At 48.1% G+C, this 24,196-nt stretch overlaps 2 pseudogenes; one reads left to right on the forward strand and one right to left on the reverse strand.

Moving 5' to 3' along the window:
• LOC149329471 (TNF receptor-associated factor 3-like) overlaps nucleotides 1-24,196 on the forward strand; it is a 42,611-nt pseudogene that overhangs the window by 6,165 nt on the left and 12,250 nt on the right.
• Nucleotides 22,497-24,058, reverse strand: LOC149329472 (uncharacterized; annotated as a pseudogene).

The following is a 24,196-nucleotide window of genomic DNA, read 5'->3' on the forward strand; positions in this document are numbered from 1 at the left end:
TTTCAGACAGAGAGACTGCTAAACGGCGAGCACTAAAGTAAAGCAATACTAGTAGCTTGAAACGACATGCCGGCGTGGACCATATGCATTCATGACAGCAGTTTTTGGGCCTTGCAAATTTCAGACCAGCTACACCGATGTTAAGTTATGTAGCGAAAGCTAAACTGCTATAGCTTCTACTATAGCTATATATTTCTCAGTGAGCCACCGAATGGCGTTGAAACGACCTCGAGATAAGTCATGGCTAGTGTTGCTAAGCACATATACCTAACCACGCATGGTCCACTTAGTGGGCCACCTTTCACCTTGAACTTTGACCTCCAACTTTGACCGGGACCTTTGACATCAACCTTTGATCTTTGACCATGATATTTGATCTTAAACTTTTAAGTTGAACTTTGAGCTTTAACTTTGACATGGAATTATCACCTTTCAAGTAGTGCGCAGAGGCTTCAAGAAAGCCACGTGGTAATCACGTTGTGGCCCGTGATTCAATTCACAGTTATGACGCCATGCATTGAGTATATATAACGACAGCTGCGCGCTCTGGATGAAGGAGAGCGCGCTGAGGATCGCACGCATAGTGAACTACGTCTTGGAGCAATGCGGCCAGCCGCTTCGAGCTTTCGCTGCGTGAAACTCGGTTCGGCAGAGTTGAACCGCTGGCATTTTTGAACTTAGGTTACCTCCCTTTGACCTTAATGTTTAATTCGACTGGTTCTATATTCATTTAACCATGCCAGAATACATAACGAGCCAGGTATGTGGCTTGGGGGGTTGCTGCAGTCCACCTTGGCACGTGACCTTGACTAATGCGACATTCCCTCCAGAAGCATTTGGCATCGATCATAAATGATTAAAATGTCGCTGATAAGCGAGAACGTAAGAAAATTCTTCGCCGTAAGGAAAAAGAAGAAATGAAAGTCAATTAAAAACACGGAGGCTCAAAGTGGAGGTCGAAGCTTTGATTAGGGAAGTGACCTTGTAGAAAGACGCAGCCAGCTATGCAACAGGCCACAACGCGGTCACAGTTCGTATCCTACTATTTAGGGAGTAATCACTCATCACCATCCACCCAAGCGCTGCAATATGACGACAAAGGAAAGGAAACAAACGCAAGAAACTTCATTGGTAAAGAAAAATGCCCTCCCTAGTCCAAGGTTCTAACCAGGAGCCACAGCCTGACTGGAGCAGCCGTTTACCAAATGGGCGAAACGCGACTGATGGTCCGTCGCTTCTCCGAAGCTCCTTCGCACCACCAGTCCGTGTCCCAAGTTGGGCAACTCTGCAAAACAGCGCCACGTTTCTAATAACCGCCAGAGCCCGTTGGCTTCCTGGTGCGAAGGATGCGTCTGCCGATGCGGCGGGCAGCAACAGCTTAAAGGTGGAATGGACAGAGCAACCACTAATCCGCTGATGACGAGAACACGTCCCGGGATAAGCGGGCAAGAAAAAGCGCCGGAGGATGCTGCAGGAAGCAGATACGACGACGGAAGAAAAGTTCTGCACACCGTGCCCTGACGGCAAAGTTGTGTCACCCCCATACTAAATGTTTGGGAATGCCCACCGCGGTGGCTCAGTAGTTACGGCGCTCGCCTGCTGACCCGAAAGACGCAGGTTCGATCCCGGCCGCGGCGGCCGGATTTCGATGAAGGTGAAATTCTAGAGGCCCGTGTACTGTGCGACGTCAGTGCACGTTAAAGAACCCCAGGTGGTCGATATTTCCGGAGCCCTTCACTACGGCGTCTCTCATAGCCTGAGTTGCTTAGGGACGTTAAACCCCAATAAACCAACAAACCAAACCAAATATTTGGGAATGATTTCGGCACTTAGTAGTCTGCAATCTCCGATATTGTCTGGGTGACTCAGGAGAAGAAGGAAGATGGAACGAAGGAAGGAACCTGCCTGACTCATGTTGTGAGAGAAATATCTTCATAGCATAGTCCCGGGCTTGCTGCCTGTCACAGCTTGAACGCTGACAACGTGAACGCGTGAATGTGGGCCTGTTGGTTATCCATGCAAACAGCTAGCGCAAGAAACGGGATGAAACAAAGAGGACACACCACGAGCGCTCGTGGTGTGACCTCTTTCTGTCGTCCCGTTTCTTCCGCAACCTTGTTTCACTGACAGTGTGGAAGACATGATTGTAGAAGGAGATAAAATGCCCCGGAGACCACAGTCTGAAGCCTGCACCTTTATCAGTACAAGGGCGGAACCCCCCTTTTTTCGTCAACCGGGTTCGAAGCCCCTAAAACAAGGTGGATTTGTGAAACGTGGTTTGTGGTTTATGGAATTTCTCGTCTCAAAGCGACGCAGGCTATGAGGGAGGCACGCCGTAGTGAAGGGCTCCGGAAATTTCGACCACCTGGGGTTCTTTAATGCGCACTGACGTCGCACAGTACACGGGCCTCTAGAATTTCGCCTCCATCGAAATTCTACCGCCGCGACCGAGTCTGAAAATACAACCGAGGTTACACATCAACGTGTATTTATTTCTGTTAGGCAGCCGCGAACACACAGCAGCAGAAGGAGCCGAGTTAACTCCAGTGATAGTGACAGAAGCCTGAAGGAATTAATGGCTTAGGGTCTACAGCACTGAACTAATAGTACTGGCACAGAAGGAATTCTTATTTCATAAACCTTTAATAATGAAAGTGTTCCGTGAGAGCCCAGACGACGAGTAATAGACATACATTAGAAACAGGAAAGTGGCTTGACAGTGTGAGCATGTTATAAATATATTTACCAGAATTAAAAGCTCTAAATTCATGCATGCGTTCATCGCCTCTTTTGGGATCAATAACTCTCCGCCTTGGTTTGTGCTGGAGTGGCTACTGGACAAGTTCGTCCATGTCCCAATTATGCAAAAAGAGCCTTCGGATGTTAAAATGCGTACCTTAGGGTGGATCTGAACGCTCTGCGCAACGTCAAGGTGCCACACCAGACGCAGTGCGACACCTACGCGAATACGGCGATGCCGGCGCACATACACCACTAAAAAGGGTCATCATCACGAATGCATCTGTCCAGCTTACAATGATTTCTAAGCTTTGTGCAGCCACGTTCAACCTATTAATACTTTTGTTTTTTGTAGCGAAAGCTACACTAGCCTAGCAGGAGCGCATTTTGTGGTGCCTGCCAAGGGCCACTACTGCGCATGCGCCGTTACCATGGCAGCCAGTACTATGGCAGCCGTGGCGCCGCAGGCGCTCTGGTTCACTGCGCATGTGCAGAGTCGCACCGCGTAGCTGGGATACAAGCCGGAAGCGATGCCCTCGCTCCTCAGACGCCCACCATGGGAGAAGGAGAGCGGTCGTGCTCTTCACGGCAGCAGTAAAGACTGCGTGGAATTGAGTCTTCCGATCCAGAAGTCGTCCCATGGTACAAGGCCGGCCGACCGCGTGAAACCGAGGAGAGAAAGGCTGAGCGGGTGGCCGAGACGCCCGAAGAACGTCTCGCAAAGACACGCCGTCAAGCTGCTGAACGACAACGACGGCGTGTCGCTACTGAAATCTCAATACACGACATTGCTTTCGCTACGTATATCCGGACCTAGCTGAGGTAAGCCACTGCCGATTTTGTTTTGATAGTCTTCTGTACGTTGCGGCTCAAATAATTGTGAAAGACCCATAAAAGAGGAATACTTTGTCAGCCCATACTGATATAGGTTCTCATCACGAAGTAGCAAATATGCCGTTCTCACGGAGAACAATGCCTTTGCGTGTGCGAAACAGCGTCAAAGCGAAGTACTTATTGCTCCGCCACTCTTAGATTTATAGAATTGTGGCTGGTGACGTATTTATGTGCTTTCTCGAGGAGCACTATATCGCCGTCAATGGTCACTTACGTTCCAAACATGAGCAATGCAGCTTGGCCAAGGAGCCAACGAGCCACACCAGACGACGGAGAGAACCTTAAGACGCAAGCACGGGTTCTGAATCATTCGCATCGCATTCCGTGCACCCAAGCTGCGCGTGGTCATTGTACGCAGCAAAAAGCACGAGCTCTCAAAAGCATTGACGCTCTGTTGGGCTCGTTAGGTGGCCGGTGACGCGGTTTCCTTCTTACTTCAGTCGTTTAAACGGCTACTTTGTGCAGGCTGCGGCCGGTAAGGAATTGCAAAAGGCCTGTTTCATTAATTTTTACTGGTCGGTCAAGCATACACGCGCACGCATACTCTTAATAGATATATGAAGCGTGATGCGAGCTCGTGGTCTTGCTTGTCTTCAGAGCAGTGAAAAGGCCGATATACTTTAATAAATGCTCACAAATATCTGAGGAGTACCACACGCATGCGCCATCACCTCTCATTTGGCTCAATAAAGAAAAATGTTTCCCAGCACGGGTCATCATACACGCAGTATGTGAAGCCCCCGCACGCGAGAAAGGTTCTTCTGGCACAGAGCGTCCTACCGCCATTCATCAAAGATATGTGCGCATCCCCTGCCCACAGCTGTGGCCGGCAGGCGGCGGACTACACTGAGGCGGATCGTACCCTAACTAATTTCAGCTTGCTACCCGCAGGAAGCGATTCACGATCATAGAGACTGTTAATCACAGAGTTAATCACAAGGTTTGTCTGCGTTCATAATTACTGCGTACTTAGTCAAAAGCATGCGATAACCGATAGCTCAGTGCGCCGTTAGATGATAAATGTGCGTGCCGTTTTTTTCACTCAGATGTGGCGTTGAATTCCAAATTGCAACTGCGACTGCTGCGACTGCTGCTCGCATACTTTTGAGGATAACTCGAAGCTTGCGTGTACGCTGCATGATGTGAAGGAGTACTGAAGTTTGGGCTAGTTGATGTTGATGCATAATACAAAAATCTGTCGCAGCGCGAATGAAACAGGGACAAGAATAGAGAACAAACACGACAGGGCTCGTCCTGTCGTGTTTGTTCTCTCTTCTTGTCCCTGTTTTTTTCGCGCTGCGACAGATTTTTGTATTACGCTCCATGACAGGACATAACACATGAAATCCCACACGGCCGTGTCACCTACGCCTATGTTACGTGCGTGAGCGTGATCAGTAGTTTGTTTTGGAGTCTGCCGCTGCCCTTAGCTTCCATCGTAGGCCTCATGCACTGCTGCTATACTAATAACCAGAAGAGGGTCTAATTGGTGGACATGTTATCATCATTAAGCATGAAAAGGCGCGGGGCCTGGAGGAAGCAGCCTTCGGAAGTTTCAGTGCAACGTCAGCATACTGAGCATGTCCATCCGACTCCGGACCGAAGCAATTACTTTGAGGGGCGATGAACGAGTGTGCACAGGGCAATGAAGGCCGGACTTTGAGGCGCCACGGAAACCTTGTAGGAATGTCAGTAAGCATATAGAAAGCAGCCTTGAGACCGCTGTGTGTTTGCGGGTGTGTTTTCTATATCATGGGGTTCCTATATCTGTCGCACGAATGGGCAGTGATTGGATTCAAGGGCCTCGATATGCTTGACGTCGATGCGTTGATCCCAGACCGCAGAATGCGACAAAATTGCACTGCGCTCTCAGTAGAAGTTGCGGTCAACTTGTACCAAGAGCGCCGAGCAATCGCAGACATTTTTGAGTTCAGCTTCCATTGAATACTGGTCCCGGTGTCTATGACCAAGCAAAGCACTGACCGAGCCGGTCAACTCAAACATCAGTAGCGTATTTTTCGTTTTTAATAAACAAACACTGCTTTCCAAGGCGAAGTTTCAACGTCGCAGCGTGAGAATTATTATCTCTCAACGAAATCGCATGCGCTGGCAGCCTTACAGAAAGATTGTGTACATCATTCGCGCAGACTCTGTAAAACGTTCGACAAGAGACTGCAGAGTGGGTGCAATTAACGCCATGTCCACTCTTGATAAAGAAAAGAACGATAAAACAGCGCTTCATGTGCCGAAAAAAAAAAGCATTTCTTGAATGGATCTTTGCAGTGAGCGCCTCAGAAGAGCAATGGATGCTGCAAGTTTTCGGTGCACACTCGTTGGGTTCTCTCCGGAACTCGACTGGAAGCCGCTCAACTTCGTCAAGCCTATACCACCAAACCGGGTTTGCAGCACCTGTGGCCTCGTGCGAAAGGTCACCGCTTGGCTGCCCTGCATGCACGTGCTGTGCGAATCTTGCTACGAGCGATGCGGCCAGGACGGCCTGCACGTCTGTCCCCTCGACGGCTACGAGTGCCAGGATGGAGACGTCGACTGGAAGGAATTCCCTGCCGACCAGCTGCTGAGAAGAGAGGTGAGCTGATATGATTAAGAGGCATCGAGCTCGCATGTTTTAGTGCTCTAGCTCATTTAGTGGCCATTCCCCGCATATAGGCGTTGTTTGTTTGTCTATCTCTCTGCTTGTTTGAAGTCGGTTTTTTGGCAGGTTTCTCGCCTGCATACCTGGTGGTGGGCAACCCGCCAACCGTGTCAGGCGGTAGCCCTTTTATTCGTGAGAGGCTGCTCGGGAAGAGGAACTTGGGGCGCAACGCAACCAAAACAACCCAAGCCCAACCGATGGCAGCACCTTCCAGAGCATCTGCCCTGTGCCACTGCGCCACTGGGGGCTTAATTGCCAATGTGTAGCCGGCGGGAAGGTGAGCAGTGGCACAGTTTCACAAGGCAGGTGCTGTGGAAGGTGTTTCCATGTGCTTCTTTTACTTTTTCATGAAAGAACACACACGTCAACAACCACCTTAACCTAGCAGAGAGGCGCAGCCCCGAAACACGTCACGCTAGCTCACATATCAGCATTTGACCTAATTACCGAAATCGACTGACATTTTTTTTTCTTATTCTCGTTTCCAATTCTCATCGTTGCACACAGAAAGCTTTGCACGGCCGCTGCTCGTGTCCAGTGGATAAAAGTCTGAGTGTGCAGAGGAGATGAATTCTCTCGTTAAAAAGTGTGAGAGCCGAGCAGTTTAAACGCACACGATGCTGTGAATTACGTGTTCTGGCTGTAGTGAAGCCAAAAACACGGCAATCAAAATTCGGTTTTGTTCGCTCAGCGTCGCATGGTTTATTCGAGTTTGGGCAATTAGGTATCAGGGGTTGTTTGTTTTTTTACGAAAACACGCAATGCCAGGTAATTCATTTGTGGCCCGCGTAGCTCACGCCTGGTCACCCCCCTCATTCTACTGCATGAAACTTCTAAACGTCGGAAAAGGGCACAACTGTTACACCTTATGAGAGTTCCAGCGATCGAGACGATTTATCAGCCACTATGCAGTCGCCGAAACTAAACCAGGGGCGTGGAATTTTCTGGAAGTTGGATGCTCAATGCAGCCTACTCAGTGCTTCGATGTTCATGTTTCTGTTGGAAGCCGCCAGAATTATTCTAACCTTAGGGATGGTGTGCATTGACAGGTTTCGTCCACGTGCATAAAAGACTATCTAGAAATTAGTTTTGTAATGTCATAGTGCTTGGAAATCTAGTACCAACTTTCATTTGAGCGCAACACGCAAGAATACCATATTACACGGCTTCCATTTTCGCGAAAGGCAAAAGTTAGGAAATATTCTCTTATTTCGTTAGTATAATCTTGCGCACAAGGCTGGCGAATGCAATGCCTTGTCAGCCTCAACGCACCCGCTGCTGCAATTGCTTGCGAAGCTCTGACGAGACGATATGAATGAGCATCTCCTTTGTTCAGCACACGACGCTCCGAGTGCACTCCGAGTGCACACCGATTGCACAGGTGCGATTTCCTGTCTCCTCCTGCTGTCGTAGTGCTTTAAATGCTGCTAAAAACCCACCTTAAGATAGCTCAAAACTTCGAGAGCACCACAGATTAGTTCATAGAACAGCAGATATAATTGCTTTGTACACACCGTTTCCATTATCCCTGCAGGTGACTTGCTGGAACAAAGCGAGTGGCTGCGAGACTGTGACGTCTGCTTCGGATATCTCCCGCCATTTTCACACCGAATGCGGACACCACTCGGTTACTTGTCCCATGTGTTCAGCCAAGGTTCTTTGCTTGGACGAGTGCTCTCATCTGACTTCAGACTGCTCTACGCGAAGGAAAGCAGTTGAATCCGAAGACCAAGTAGGGCAGGCAACAAGGAGGAAAAACCAATTCTCCCTTCTTTCCCAGTAGCATTTCACCACCAGGTAGTAGAAATTAGACGATGCGTAGAACAAATAGCTGTTGACATTCGCACGCACAGTGATAGCTTCAGCGAAATTTCACAAGGCATAAACAAGTTCAAAGAAACAATGAAAGATTAACTGACCCCTAAAACCGAGCCAAATGGAGAGGTTTCAAGTAAATTTCTTCGTGAGCTGAACGTCCGTAATGAAGACGAACAGAATGGTTTGACAGCTGAGCTTGATACAGTAAATAATCTTCCTGGGAGTGTAACGCTGACAGACGCACTGGTTTATGTGACAAACTCTACTCGAGAACATATGAAAAGCATCGCTGCTTCGTTTAACGCCGAACTGATAGAATATAGCGAGACGACACTCGAGAGAATCACAGAAGGATTGAGATATACGCACCTCCAAGTAACGGTCGGCAACTTTATTGTACCAGGCGTGAATGCACTTAGAGAAGAGGCGCTTCACGAAGGCGTTGAAAAGTATGACCACAATCTGGTGTATCTGCGTGGATATTGACTGTGCCCCGGAATCTGCCTCAGAAAAGTTGGCGGATCTGAGAATCTTTATGTGGTCTTGGCTCTATACAAGGGGGATATGCACGACCTTGATCCATGGCCGTTCCGGCATAAAATGAGCCTAAGCGTTGTGCATCCCAAGGACTGCTCAAGAGCGGGCTTCCAAGTTATGGGGAGTTACGGCAAGTGGTTTGAAAGGCCCCAAGAATCGCAAAACGCAAGTGCTTACATAGATGGCGAATGGCTTAACCTGGACAACCTCATCACTCGGGGCTACGTTGCTAACGACAACCTCCACGTCAAGTGGGAGCTGCTGCCGCCAGATGCAGTGAGAGGAGGGCGAAAGAAGGCTTCCTCAGAGTGGCACTGCTCGGAGAAATATTTCGTGAATCTTCCGCTTGATGCTGGACGTATTGCACAGGCTTCTTGGCTGTGACTTAACTTGTCTGTCCTTACCATTCTCGTTTTGTCACCGAATTTGAAATCATTGTCCACTTCTTTTCTGTGCTTCGCTGCGATTTTGACTGGATCTTGAATGACTTGCCTCATTGCTACAGTATCTTTGGCATCCTGCTGTGTTTTGAGAGGCGCAGTGTTTGAATCCAAACACCGGCAGGCCCACTGGAATGGAAATTGAAAAAAAAGATCGGTAATGCACTTATGATTGCTTACATATGGGAGAGTGGAAGCATGAGGCTGTGCGGCGTTTCCGTTGGCCGATGTCAGACCCCGCCCCCCCCCACACACACACACACTCGTGTGACACCACCCGGAAGGAGGAACAGGGTGTTAGTACACGTAATCCCCACCAGGGCTCCGCACTGCCGCACTGTACAGAGACGTCCGTGATGGTCCGTGACATCAGCGGCCCGGTCCGTCGCAACCTTCTTCGTGTACGTGTCCGCAGAGCGCAACAAGGTCTAACATTCCGCCCAGCCGGTCAGGTACTCCAGGCTCCGCGGTGCAGGATCCTCCGGGCATTGGAGACGGATATGAGCGAGGGGGTCGTGTAGGTGGATGTCGAGAGAGCAGGGGGGGGGGTATAGGCTTTTGGGGGGATCCAGGAAAGGATATAGGGGAATGGGATGGTCACTATCCGGAGGCCCCAGCAAGTGTAGAATAACTGATGCACCTGAAACACATTAGACCCGTTCTTGAATATGCCAGTGATGAGTGGGATACGTGTATGGTTGCATTATTAGGTCTTTTAGGAGGCGTACAGTGCCGTGCAGCTCGTTCTGTCGCCAGTAACAACAATTTTCAAAACAGCGTTTGAGCCATGAAAGCATCTTTTGGTTGGGAACTTCTTAGTACTAGGCACCCGTGCAGTGAATTATAAATGTTCTACCCATCTAGTTCGATAAAACTCGGATTGATAAAGCTCTGTGTTCTCCTGCCACATTTTGAATCGGCACGTTGTGGCCACGCTTTTAAGATACAAGAATGCAGTTGTCAAAGTAACGCTTATAAGTATTCAGAATTTTTTTTCACATGACATATCTGTGGAACAAACTGCCTAAAAACATCGTTGACTTCACAAAAGTTGAAGTGTTTCATTTCATAAACTGATTTTATGCTAAGATTCCACAATTCAATGTACGTGTGTGTTTGCGTGTTTTTGATGTTTTTATGGCTGTTCCATGTGTCCTTCGAATAGTACCATCATCTGACTATGGCACTTGTAATGCTTCATTTCCTTGTACATCACCCCTGTAACTATGCCTTCGGGCGCTCCAGTAGTCCTTGAATAAATAATAAATAAAAAAGACGAACGGTTGCATCACAATCTCTATACGAACGTGCACATGTCAACGTTCGTATCCTTGCCTCAAGCTGGCTTCTAGCTTCACAGGCACATCTAAGATATACGAAACGAGAAATCGTACGACACCACCTGAAATGTTTTACGACAAAATGTTGCGCCACAATTTTGGAACGAATTTCGCGAAAGCTGGTGGCGAGTATACCAGGTGTCCCAGCTAAATGTAAACAAGCTTTTAAAAAACACGGGGTGTCCTAGCCGTCTGAAACCAAATGAGGGTTGTTTAGAGTCGCGTGACCTAGCCTGCAGTTTTTTTTTGCTCTTCAAAGTTGACTAATTGATCATCATCATCATCATCAGCCTGACTACACCCACTGCAGGGCAAAGGCCTCTCCCATGTCTCTCCAATTAACCCTGTCCTTTGTCAGTTGCCGCAACTGTATGCCCGCAAACTTCTTAATCGCATCCGCCCACCTAACTTTCTGCCGTCCCCTGTTACGTTTCCTTTCTCTTGGAATCCACTCCTTTACCGTTAAGGACCAGCGATTATCTTGCCTTCGCATTACATGCCCTGCCCAAGCTCATTTCTTCCTCTTGATTTCAACTAAGATGTCATTAACCCACGTGTGTTCCCTCACCCACTCCGCCCTCTTCCGATCTCTTAACGTTACACCTATCATTTTCCTTTCCATAGCTCGCTGCGTTGTTCTTAACTTAAGCTGAACCCTCTTTGTTAGCCTCCACGTTTCTGCCCCATAGGTGAGTAGCGGGAGGATACAGCTGTTGTATACTTTTCTCTTCAGGGATATTGGTAAGCTACCATCCATGATCTGAGAGAACCTGCCATATGCGCTCCACCCCATTCTTATTCTTCTAGTTATTTCCCTCTCATGATCCGGATCTGCGGTCACTACCTGCCCTAAGTAGACATATTCTCTTACTACTTCCAGCACCTCGCTACCAATTGCGAACTGCTGTTCCCTTGCTCGGTTGTTGAACATGACTTTGGATTTCTGCATGTTAATTCTTAGCCCCACGGTTAATCAACTAACTTTTTAATTACTGACTTGAGGAACAAAGTGTCAAAGGAAAAGTTGTAGATCGCTTTGAGAAACAGCTTACTGAGACATTTTCAGCAAAGTAATATTTACGTAACGTAGTTTTTTTACCCGCCTTTAACCATAACCCGCACAATAAGAAAAAGCTTCCGGATGCCAACTGTGCCACTTCAACGTCCCAAGACGCGCCTTAAGGAAGAACATTTATTTTTTTCTGAAGTCTTGTCTTGTCCTCGATGAGACTTTGGGTGCACATTGGGGCAGAGAAGTGAGCGAACAGCAGGTCGCGTAACAGCTTTCTTTTAAAGCCGATAAATGAAGCTACGTGAATCGTAACTTGACGGAAACAGCGCTACTAGCGGTTTTTCGAGGTCATCTAAAACTTTTGCATTGACACTTTCTCCTTGCAGTTAATAATTAAAAAGTTAGCTAATTAAATTTAACTAAATAATTAACTTTGAAGAGCGAAAAAAATACTAAAGACTAGGCCGCGCGAATATGAATAACCCTGAGTTGGTTTCACTGGACTAGGACACTGCGCCTTTTTTTAAAGTTTGGTTACATTAAGGTGGGACAACCGGTATATATATAGACGAACAACGCGCACAACATTTGTTTGAAGTCGGGGTGTGCGCTTTGCTCTGCGGGCCACACGGCCGCTTGATGACGCCACCTTATTTTTAAGGCGAAAGCCTATAATGGCTCATATTGTCGTCCGTCCAGTAACAATGCGTGTCACACGCGTTTAACTCGGGAACTAAAAAAGATAGATGAAAGCCAGTTCCTGCTTCAAATAGAGGATGATAATATGAACGCAGAAGCAGAGTTTGACGACTCTAGAATAGTTAGTTAATTAATTATAGGCAAAAACGTCGAAAATGCGTCGAAATAGCGCGGACGCCGATATAGCCACGGGAATGGTGTAACGCCACATCCACCGGAATTCATCACGGCAGAGTGAAAATTCTCACAGAATGGTCGGAGAACCGTCGGATGTGTGTCAAATTTGATGGAAACCTGTAATCAAACGTAAATAACTTTAAGGATCATCGTAAGATATATAATTTGAAAAAAGAAAAAAATCGAAAGAAAAAAATCGCGTCAGCAGCTACAAAGGTCCAGATACAATCGGGTGTACACAAGTTCACGTAATAGAAGCAGGAAAATAGACGATTACCAAAAGATACAATACATCCGCAGTACAAAAGCAGTTTGTGTCGGAGAAATGAAACATAATTAAACCCATATGTTTTAAAGAATAAGGTATTTCTGCCACTCGTACTTGCTAATGTTATTTATGTCTATATTTTTATTTTGTAGGGACATCAAATGTGTATGCATGTGGTATTGCAGCATGTGCCGACCCTGATTAGTGCGGGAAGATGGTATACACCAGTATTCTCTGTTTCTGAATATGTGGGGCACTTCTAAAGGTCGATGTAAACTACATAAGTTGAGGAAAGCTTCGTTGTTAGTTTGAACACTGTGTTTGTACTTTATAACGAGGTTATGTTCATGTAAGTGGTTTATGGGGAGTACATGAAACAAAGCAAAAAGGTCTCTAGTATGGGCGTCATATGAGGCATTTGCTACATGACGAATTGCTTTATTTTGTAATAGCATTAATTTGGAAAGTTTGGATTGAGTTGTGTCCGTCCATACAAGACTGCAGTAGTTAACATGCGAGCGCAAATTGAATTATAAAAAATTAACTTAATTTTAGTCGGAAGATCTTGCCAGGTTTCCAGCGACGCGTTCCACGTGGGCATTCCAATTTAGATGTTGACTGAACGTCACACCCAATGTGTTTATTTCTTTAACGACTTTTATTTGTTCGGAACCGAGTTTTATGTCGATATCCCGAATAATAACCTTCTGTACAGGAGTAAATAATATGGTTCTTGGTTTAGAAACGTTAATGTGTAAACTATTGAGTCAATTGAAAGAATTTTTCAAGTGTAACATTTGCGAAAGCAGTGAGTTCTTCGATACTAGCTGACTGGAAAAAAATGCTTGTATCATCTGCATAAATGGTGTAAGATGGAAGTGTGCTGGTCTTTACTATATCATTTATGTAAATATTAAATAAAACCGGTCCGAGTACACTGCCTTGCGGCACACCTGAAGTGACATTTAATAGGGAAGAGTGAGCTTCGTTGATTACGACGCATTGCTTACGCTGGTTTAAATATGACTTGAAAAGCTTACCAGAAACTCCTCGAAACCCATAATGCTCTAACTTTGTAGATAAAATTTTGTGGTCAATTCTGTCGAATGCTTTCGATAAATCGATCAGAATACCTAGGGTCATTTTGTTATTTTCAAACCCTCTAAGTATTAATTCCTTCTGCGTCAACAAAGGTAACTCAGTGGACATGCCTCGACGGAACCTAAATTGCTGTACAGATAAAAGCTTGTGCTTATCACAGAAACTGGTGATTCGCTTGCATATTATTTTTTCTGGACCTTTTGAAAAAACGGGCAACACTGAGATCGGTCGATAATTTGAAAAGTTATTCTTATCGCCTGATTTATATATAACCTCTGCTCTTGCACACTGCATAATATCTGGAAAGGTACCAGTATGTAAACACGCATTGTAAATTTAACAAAGAGATGCTGTCAGCAGGTCTAAGACGTATTTAACGGGCTTAATTTCAAGATCATCAATGTCCTGGGCTTTACTATTCTTTAAGGACATAAAAATAGAGTAAATTTTTTCCCCAGTTGTCGGTTCAAAAAAGGTAGATTTAGGATTAGGTGCACCTAAATATTTTTTTAATTTCAGCGCTGTCTTGTATAGGTGTTCCTGAAGAGAGATTTGTAAAGTATTTGTTAAACTCGTCCGCGAGGTCCTTCCCTTTCTGTGTTTTAGCATTTAGTATTAGTTGAAGTACTTGATTGTTTCGTGTGCCAGTATTCAATATTTTGTTAACATCGCGCTATAGAATATCATTCTGACTAGTTGAACCATAACCATAATAACTTGAAACTTGAAACGGAATTCGGTAAGAAACATAGCCACTTTGTCGTTTTTCTTTCGCGCACTTTAGGCGTTGCAATGCACAACACTGATAGAACTGTTGCCAGAAGGACAGGTAACATCGTTAGGAGCAGCTATCAAAAATAATATACAAGTACAAAATAGCAGGCCATAGGCACTCAGGGAGAGGCGGTTACATTGCGCATCTTATCAAGGTCGGACTCACTATCAATTCGGATAACTCGGGACGTTTCCGTTTTCCGTGCGTAAAGCCTGCCGTTCCTGACCCATGCGTAACGCCAGCCCACCTCCCGTTTCTTGCCAATTGTCATCCCAAGCAACTTTCTCATTTTTGGGCACAGATGCTCATTAACAAAGACAGACTGTTTCTCTGAGAAAACTAGTTCATCTGCACCGCACCGAGTTTTCCGTGCTTCCTGAAGAATGGCATCGCGCTTAGCGCGGTTTTTGAATGCCACTGCAATGTCGCCGTTACTATTCGTTTTTTGCTGCGGCCTTTTTTTCGACAGTATCGTCGTCGCCATCTTTCTGGTCAGCAGCAGCGCTTCGCACAGGAAACCGGTGGCAGATTTCAATATCGTCTTGTGTTATAGATTCACCAAGTGCGTCACCAAGCCTGCCACGAACATCCATCAAATTTTCGTTTTCGTCCTCAGGAATGCCATTAATCTCAAGGTTTTTTATGGGAAGCATATTACAATAGGTAACCCAAGCGCTTCGTGACGGTTACACGCCGTGCACACCACGTGATACAATGACGTGACGACAGATGAGAGACGGGGCTCCAACTCGTGCCGTCACTGCGGTTGCACGCCGTGCAGACCACGTGGTATGGTGACGTCACACCACGTGACACAATGACGTCACGACAGATCAGAGACGGGGCTCCAACCTGTGCCGTCGCTGCGGTAGCACGCCGTGCAGACCACGTGGTATGGTGACGTCACACCACGTGACACAATCACGTCACGACAGATGAGAGACGGGGCTCCAACTTGTGCCGTCGCTGCGGTTGCACGCCGTGTGAATCACGTGGTATGGTGACGTCACACTCCCGCGCATTTCGAACGCGCGTTCACACTCGGTGTAGGTGAAACGCTCGCTCCACCGGGCAGGCGGACGCGGCTTCCTTGGCAATCCAGGCGCTCACAAAACGCGCGTCTCGGGGTTAGTCGGTGTTCCGCTGTAGCCATCAACGTTTTTAGATCCCTTTAAATTTGAAAGCTGCGGTGTGCGGATTGTCAACACTTGTTGGGCTAGTTGGTAATACATACTTCTGAAGGAACCAGCGCACAAAACACACAAACATAAAGTTGTAAAGCGCTCCTGTCCGTCTTGTTTCGCCTTTTTCTTGTCCGTTGTGTTTTGTGCGCTGGTTCCTTCAGAAGCACGGATTGTCGCCTCCTTTCCGTTTCCTTCCGTGCGGTGGCGCTCGCCACGCTGTTTGCCCGACCAGCGTGGCCCTTCGCGTCTACGCCATGGTCACCGCCGCCTGATTTGGAGCAGCCAGCAGATATCAGCATGGAAGATATCAGCTGTCCTGTGCCAGTTGTTGGCAGTGACGCTTGTCTTACAGTATACAAAAGCTTCAAGCAAGGGTGCTTAAAGCATCCCACCCGAAAAGATGCTAGAGTTTACCAACATTGTAAACAAAGCAATCCCGATTTCTTTGAAGGGAGGTCCCGTTTTTGAAAGGGACGTTTCTTGGGAGCTGCTAGATGAGCTTGAATTGCAAAACCTTGTTCGGCTTGGATGTGCAGAGCATATGGCCACTTTTACATGCCAAGTGCTGCATTTTGTCATAGTGACACGCATCCACTTCTAGGCGAGAGACGTGAACCGTCGGCTAGAGAACAGAGAAATATTGTCATTGCAAAAAAAAAAGCTCGCCTTCAAGTAGCCATTCCCTCCGTGCTTCCGACTTAGTGTGTCTACATTTAATGCTAGTCTGTGTTCAATGAAATTAACATTCTAAAAATGAAAGTGTAGTACGCTGCTCCTGTCTGTGCTATCATTGCAAATAAAAAGCTCTTCTATAGTTATTCCCTCCCTGCATCCAGCTAAGTGTGTCTGCATTTATACTTGTGCTCTCTGAAATTGGAATTCTAAAGAACATGCAAAATGCTGCTCGCATGTGCGGTGCTTCGTTGATAATATAGCGCGGAATTTCGTGACTGATCTAGAAGCGGAACATCGCTAGTTTTATCCTTTCATTAAAGTTTCGTGCATTCTCCCGAAGAAATATTGATAGCTCTACTCCAACATACGCATATCATCAGCGCTAAACGTCGCAAACGTGATGCGATAAAGCGCAATGCAAACGATTGGTTTTTTGCGAACTGGCATCAGCCTGCTCTTTATCTCACCCTTACTAGCCAGGTGAAACATTTCTTTAACCATAAGGCTGAAGTTTCAACGTGACAGCTCCAAAAGTACAGCAAATTTGAGTTCGACGTGTTCCCTCCCAATGTTATCGCGGATGAGAACAGGCTGTCACAGCAACTGCCAAGCGCGAGCGCTCCGGCGCCTCCAGGCCGACAGCGACAGCAGCGCCGCGTGGTGAGTGGAAGCGGACGGGGGCCGCTTTCTCGGGCGCGGAGCGGGGGAGCTTGCAAACTGAAAGGGATTTAAAAACGTTGGTAGCCATGCCGTAGTCTTCCCCCAAGACGAAGGCTTCTAGTGGTTGTATTTAAATGGCCAAGTATTCAACCAAGGAAAGCCATGTATTATCAAGCCTAGCCATCAATATGCTTCGCATCTGACTAGGCTTAACCTTAGCTAAGCCTCAGCATTTTTTTTTTCCTCGAGTACTGATCCTGTGCGGTGATCCGCATCGAGTTTTCATTTGCCATGTTTTTTAGTTGTGCAAGTTCTTTGATAAGCTCATCATGTGTCACTTTCAGAGCGGCTTTCTCTTTTTTCAGATCAGCACAGTCTCTCCGAAACTCCTCGACATCTTTGTTCATGTGCTCAAAACTAGCCTTCAGTTCCTTTACTTCTTTGCGCATTTCACGCTTCAAGTCAGCTATCTCAGTTCCAATGATGAACAACAAGCACGTTTACACTGGTCGTAGGTAATAGCAACTGGGAACAGCAACTGGCAGCACAAGCAACGGGTTTAGTTTTGGTTTGGTTTGGTTTTGTGGGGTTTAACGTCCCTAGGCTATGAGAGACGCCGTAGTGAAGGGCTCCGGAAATTTCGACCACCTGGGGTTCTTTAACGTGCACTGACATCGCATAGCACACGGGCCTCTAGAATTTCTCCTCCAAAGAAATTCTAGCCGCCGCGGCCGGGATCGAACCCGCGTCTTTTGGGCGAGCAGCCTAGCACCATAGCCACTGAGCCACCGCGGCGCCACAAGCAACGGGAAAGACTTAGGAGTAGTAATGCAACAAAGTTGCGAGAATGCCAACCTGCGAAACAAGCAGAAAATGAGCGTGTGTTCGGTCCGTTGCGTTCGCTGCGAAGTGTCAGAACCAATGCAGAAAAGGAGGAAAGGAATACGTATGTGCAAGCCTTTTGTCTTGTTCCTATTCTGGCTGGGGGGCTCGCATTTCGATGTAGGCGAAGTTCTAGAGGCCCGTGTGCTGTGCGCCACTGTCGTGTGGTGAAGTGTTCAGGCCAGGGTACTCGTAAATACCACGGGGAAGCCAACCGAAGTGGGTAGTCGCGACTAAGTACCCAGAGCGTGCCCTTTTTAGCATCACAGCAGCCGGTATAGGAACCATGTCTTAGAAATGGACGCTATTCTCCACTGTCCTCTCCCTCTCATCAACGACTTTACTCCTGCAAGACTCTGTTTCTGGCACTGAACCTCATGCGGGCTGGGGTAGAAATGAGCGCTTTGCATATAGGCGGACGTATTGGGTCAGTGTATACATTTTTTGGGCAGCCTCGAGGGCACTCGGTACAAGTGTTGGTCTCCCTCGGCACACGTCGACGGCGCACTGAAAACTTTATAGGTTTTCCTCTATCAAGGTGATATTACGCAGGGCTGTTCCAGTGCCACGTATGCGGTCAAGGCAACCTATGAATATAATTAAGCTAAGATTTAACAAAGAGGTCGTGGGGCCACTTCGACTTCGTTATAACCAAAAGCAACGGTGCATATATTTCGCCGACGTGTACTTTGTATTGCGCCGTTGTCATCATAAGGCGTAGAGTCGAAGTTCTGAATCCTTTGTGTGACATAGTTTAATACTTATAGCGGATACTGATGTATACTATATTATTCTATTCGAACCCTGCCCTCTCGGGTGCACTCTCTACAGCGAAGTTAAAGTCACTGAATTTAACCTAAAATTAACTTTGATATGAGAGCTTATGGTTCGCAGCCCATCTTGCCATAGCTTGACGCATGACGTTCTTGATCAGACAACTGGTCTTGCTGCCTTGCCTCGTGATGACGTCACTCACGAGAAAAAGAATTCGAGAAAGCCTCCTTATAACAAGTAACCTTGTGATGTTATCAAGGCAGGAGAATCAAGACCAATGCCTGTTTTTCAGCAGGGCTTATCATTTGAATCAGTGCGAATGTGCAAACGAATGAAACACGCCCCTGAGGTCATAGCATAGCTTTCGCTCTAAATTAGCAATGTGCCTGTACTCATCAGCTGGGGAAGAGTTTTGGCGGATAGCGGCACCAAAAGCTATCACACAACAATCAGTCTTTCGCATATTGTTTAGCGTACGGGATCAACCCGTGTGAGTGACACAGCTTTCCAGCGGCGACATATTTCGCTCGGCGCGCATTCCGGTATACGCGGCAAAAGCGGCAGCCGATCAGCCTGCGATTGTCGCCCTGGCAACCGGGGAGGGAAAAAGAGGAAAGACGCTACTGCGATCTGTGTGCAGCCGGCGGAATACGCATTTCTTCGACACTCCGTGCAACGAGCATAGGTCAAGAACGATGCCTGCTGCAAGCGCGCAGTATGCGACAGTGGGATTTTCCCCTGAGCTCGACTGGAGGGCACTGAAGTTCGTCGAACCCCTGCCTCCGCATCGGATATGCAGTGCCTGTGGCCTGGTGAGGAAGAGAACGGTCTGGCTACCGTGCACACACGTGTTATGCGAGTGCTGAGCAGTGCGGGCGGGATGGTTCGCATGCGTGTCCACTGGACGGCAACCACTACGAGGAGGAGGACGTCGCTCTGGCGCACTTCCCTGCGGAAGAGCTGCTTCGGAGAGAGGTAAGCGAAGCAGAGAAAACAGCCGAAATGTTTGTCCAAAGGAACTTTTCACTAGAACAGCGCTTTTTCAAATAGTTCATGATTTGTCGCCAGAGAATCGTGTGTAAAGCGAAATTAATTTGTTTTTTTGAGTTGGAAGAGGAGTTTAGTCGCGACGAACATAGTTGGTCGAACATAGCGTTTAATGCACGTACTGCTTAGCCGCGGCAAGGTGAGACCTGCTTGCCTGTTTTCTTCGGTTTCTCTAAAATTACAGGGTTCTACGTAGAATGCTCACATTTCTCGCGTTCAGCTTCCTTGTTTCTTTCATATAACAGCAGACATTACACGGGAAACACCCAAAAAACTGGGAACGAAAGGGCGAAAGACATCACTTGGTGCATTGATATACACAATACACCCGACTTCCGGGACAAGCCGTCCAGCTTCCGGTGGCTTCACTCGCGCTCGTCTCAGAAAGCGGTAATGCGGCATCCAACCACCTAGTGGAGATCAGTGGGCGTAGACGCTGTGAGCGAAAGATAGCATGAGGCGGCGCACGTCCTTTGTAAAGGTGCAGAAGCTTCTACTTTTCGCTGAAGCCGTCTAGCGTCGCTGCAGAGCTGTGACGTCACCTCTTGCGTGAAAATGAGGAGGGGCGCGCGAGAGAAGAAAAATACAGGGGGGGCGCTTTGTGGGCCTAAAGCGCGGAGAGGCGAAAGCCGTAAGCGCGGTGTTGTTGCTAGTGTCACTGATGTCTGGTTACTATGTTAAGCTTCGCCTCCGAGTATGGAACTCGATAGCGTCTTGCAGCCTGGCAGTGAGTCCTCAGAACGACATCGCCCATTTGGCTCTACGTCTTCGGTAAATTAGTGTTTGAGGAAAGGAAATGTATGTCTCGCATATCTGCGTGGAGACTTGAACCTCGCCTTAAGGGAAGGGAGGAAGATGGGAGTGAACGAAGACACCGTATTCACTAGACGCGCATTTGTTCATTCCAAACCATCCAGCTGGCATGGCGGATTTTTTACCGCGCTCGTCTCGCACTCCGGAGACCCTGGTTCGATTCCCCAACTCGACTCGGTTTTATTTATTGATGTGGTCTGGCTAGAAAGCTTAATTAGAATAATTGGTTAATTAAGCAATGAACTAAACTCCGTCCCACTTAGTTGGAGGATGACTATGCGATACCTTTAATTGGTTGCATGCTTACTAGCCAAAGTATAATTTGCGCCGTTTGAAATTCGCGCACTTTGACGTCACGACCATTTCTACCAATTAAAAAGCGTGACGTTTCTGTCTACAACACCTGCTTACAACGATGAGGCATTAAAGGCTTCCGGCTTAATAAATCCGCCATGAGGGAATGGTGGCATAGAGGTATCTGCTACAGCCAGCGTCGACGCTTCAGGGTACGCGATTGTTGCGACGCGCGTCTGTACTTTCACTCTTTCCTCTTATACCTTTCAACAGGTACAGTGAGGTGCGTTTCCGAAGTGAACGCAAAGAACCATGGGAAAATCGTCTGTCAGCTACTTCCGGTTCCAAATTTTTCCCACGCTCTGCCTTCTGCATAGCAATTGCCATACATTCGTGTATCGATTATGCGCTACTCTATTTGTTCTGCGACATTGCGTATTGCACAGCATCACTGTAAGATCAGCGCGTGCTGCGTATGAAATCGTCCTGAACGCGGAAAATGAAAATAACAAAAGTTATGTTTTTTCGTGGTTATATTATGTCAGCGTAGGCTGGCTGTTCTGCGTAAGCACCGCACGGCAGAGGGTAGCAGACGGCCTATGGCTTCAGCGTCGCGTTTCTGGCACAACGTTGTAAATGCCAACGCATGCAGCGCACACCTATTACTACCGCCACTTAGCTTAAAGCACGTTTGATGTGTACACTGTTCCAAGAGGGCAGTTATCCGCCTTCCCTATGGTTCAGGTTTCCACCGAGATGTGGACACCTCGCCCTCACCTCAAGCTACGTATATCCTGGTATAGCAGAGCTAAGCCAGTGGAAATTTCGATTGCGAAAACAATACTACGCTAAGCTTTGAGCCTTCAGCGTGGCGCGGCGGTACTTACATTTGACCTTTCGCGGAGTGACGTGACACCAGCTGCGAAAAAAAGGGCCCCCAGCTCGATCCGTCTAAGGAGGGCGGCCGTAGTCACGGCGGTGAGCCTCGCGCTCCTCTCAACAATGGCGCTACAGTCGGTGACGTCATACCAGCTGCGAAAAAAGGGCCCCCAGCTCGATCCGTCGGCGGAGGGCGGCGGTGAGCCTCGCGCTCCTCTCACCAGTGGCGCTACAGTCGACGTGACGTCATACCACCTGCGAAAAAAAGGACCCCCAGCTCGATCTGTCGGCGGAGGGCGGCGGTTGTCACGGCGATGAGCCTCGCGTTCGTCTCTCCATTGGCGCTAGAGCCGAGGTGACGTCATCATCATCATCAGCAGCCTGACTACGCACACTGCAGGACAAAGGCTTCTCCCATGTCTCTCCAATTAACCCTGTCCTGCGCCAGCCGCGGCCACCATATTGCCGCAAATTTCTTAATCTCATCCGCCCACCTAATTTTCTGCCGCCCCCTGCTACGTTTGCCTTCTCTTGGATACAAATCCACTCCGTTACCCTGAAGGACCAGCGATTATCTTCCCTTGGCATTACATGCCCTGCACAAGCCCACTTCTTCCTCTTGATTTCAACTAGGATATCTGTTGCATATCCATAGCGTGCCCGCAGAACGCCGAACCAGGGAAGCAGCCGCACAGCCAGTAGAACCAGAAAAATTAACGTTTATTCAAAAGTGTAGGACGTATTTATAAGCAGCCTAGTGGCCGGAAGCTAGGAAGGAGCACGTTTACATAGCGATAGCTCTAAGCTATGAAGGGTCGCCAGATAAGGCGATAAAAGGTGCGCGCACATCGGAAACACACGTGAAGATGCCACATTCCTTCCTCCTCAGAAATGAAAGCGTTGCACTGGCTTGCGTTCTCTTGTCGAGCGTCTTAGAGCTTGCTGGGCGACACCCGTATTCAACGGGGCCACCGGAATATCTGGTGCTGGAAAATGTGGAGAATCGTTGCCATTTGGGATGCGCCGCGCATTGGTGTCTTCATCCGGGCTCACAGTTTTTGGATGCTGTAGTTGTGTTGCTTCGTCTGGCTCACTGGGATGTGTGGTGGTTGTAGTTACTGCCGGGGTAACCCCTGGTGCTTCTTGCCGCGGGCGGACCTGGTCTACGTGCCGCTGGACGACTCCGTCACATGTTTCCACTGTCACCATTCTTGATCCAGACGTCGCCTTCACATGGCCGGGTGTCCACTTGCTCCCCGCACCGTAATTGCGGGCATATACCTCACTTCCAGGTAGTGGCAGCCAGTCATCGTTGCTCTCTTTTGGTCCCGCAAGGGCTGGAGGAAAACATGTGTCCAAGCGTGAGCGTGTTTGATAGCCCAAAAGCAGCTCTGCTGGGGATTTACCCGACTTTTGCGGAGTCCTCCGGTAGTTAAAAAGCAACCTTGCTAGGTTCTCTTCCAGGTTCCCTTTACTCATTTTTCGAAGGCCATTTTTCACAGTTCGCACGGCCCTTTCCGCCGCACCATTAGACTGGGGATGGTATGGAGCGCATCGAAGGTGCACAATGTTGTTGTTTGCCATGAACGACGCGAAGTCTTCACTGGTAAACTGGGTACCGTTGTCAGAAACGACTGTGCGAGGTATTCCAAACCTGCTGAAAATGTCACGCAGACCGTTAATTGTAGTCTGCGTAGAAGCATGCGCCAAAGGCAGTGCTTCGAGCCACTTGGTATGTGCGTCGACTACTACGAGTATCATTTTTCCACAGATCGGACCCGCGTAGTCAATGTGAATACGGGACCACCTTTCGCCTGTTTCAGGCCAGTTAACGACGGGGGCCGCGGCTGGCATGGGCAGATTTTGCACACAGTGCTGGCACTGAGCAGACACCTCTTCAATGTTTCTGTCGAGGCCTGGCCACCAGAACAGCGAACGTGCGACGGATTTCATTGCCGGTGAACCCTGGTGCGTTTCGTGTAGGATATGCAGCACTCGCTCCCTAGCTTCGGTCGGTATTATGACCCTATTACCCCAGTACACCAGTTCATGTGCTACGGATAGTTCTAGTTTACGGTCAAAAAACGGCAGCACAGCCCGAGTCATTCCGTTTGTGTTCCTGGGCCACCCATGTAGTATGTACCGTTTGACCTCGACCAGGACAGGGTCAGAAGACGTCAATGCCTTCAGCTCACGCGTTGTTACGGCGCCATTGTTCAGCTGGTTCAGCGACAGCACATATTCGGGCGGCTCACCGTCGTCGCCAGATTCCGGAGACCGCTGCGGAAGTCGGCTCAGGGCGTCCGCATTCAGCATCTGTCGTCCTGGTGCCTACTGTAGCCGGTATCGGTAGGCCCCCAGGTGAAGCGCCCGCCGTTGTATCCGTGCGGCGGCCATTGTGGGCGTTTGCTTGTCCGATCTCAGCAGGCCGAGCAGTGGCTGATGGTCCGTCACCAAGGTAAATTCCCGACCTAGAAGGTAGTCACGGAATTTCGTGACGCCGAATACCAGAGCCAGTGCCTCTCGCTCGAGCTG

Source organism: Amblyomma mixtum, chromosome 9 (assembly GCF_055824585.1).
Source record: "Amblyomma mixtum isolate Tamu chromosome 9, ASM5582458v1, whole genome shotgun sequence".
NCBI classification, from domain to species: domain Eukaryota; kingdom Metazoa; phylum Arthropoda; class Arachnida; order Ixodida; family Ixodidae; genus Amblyomma; species Amblyomma mixtum.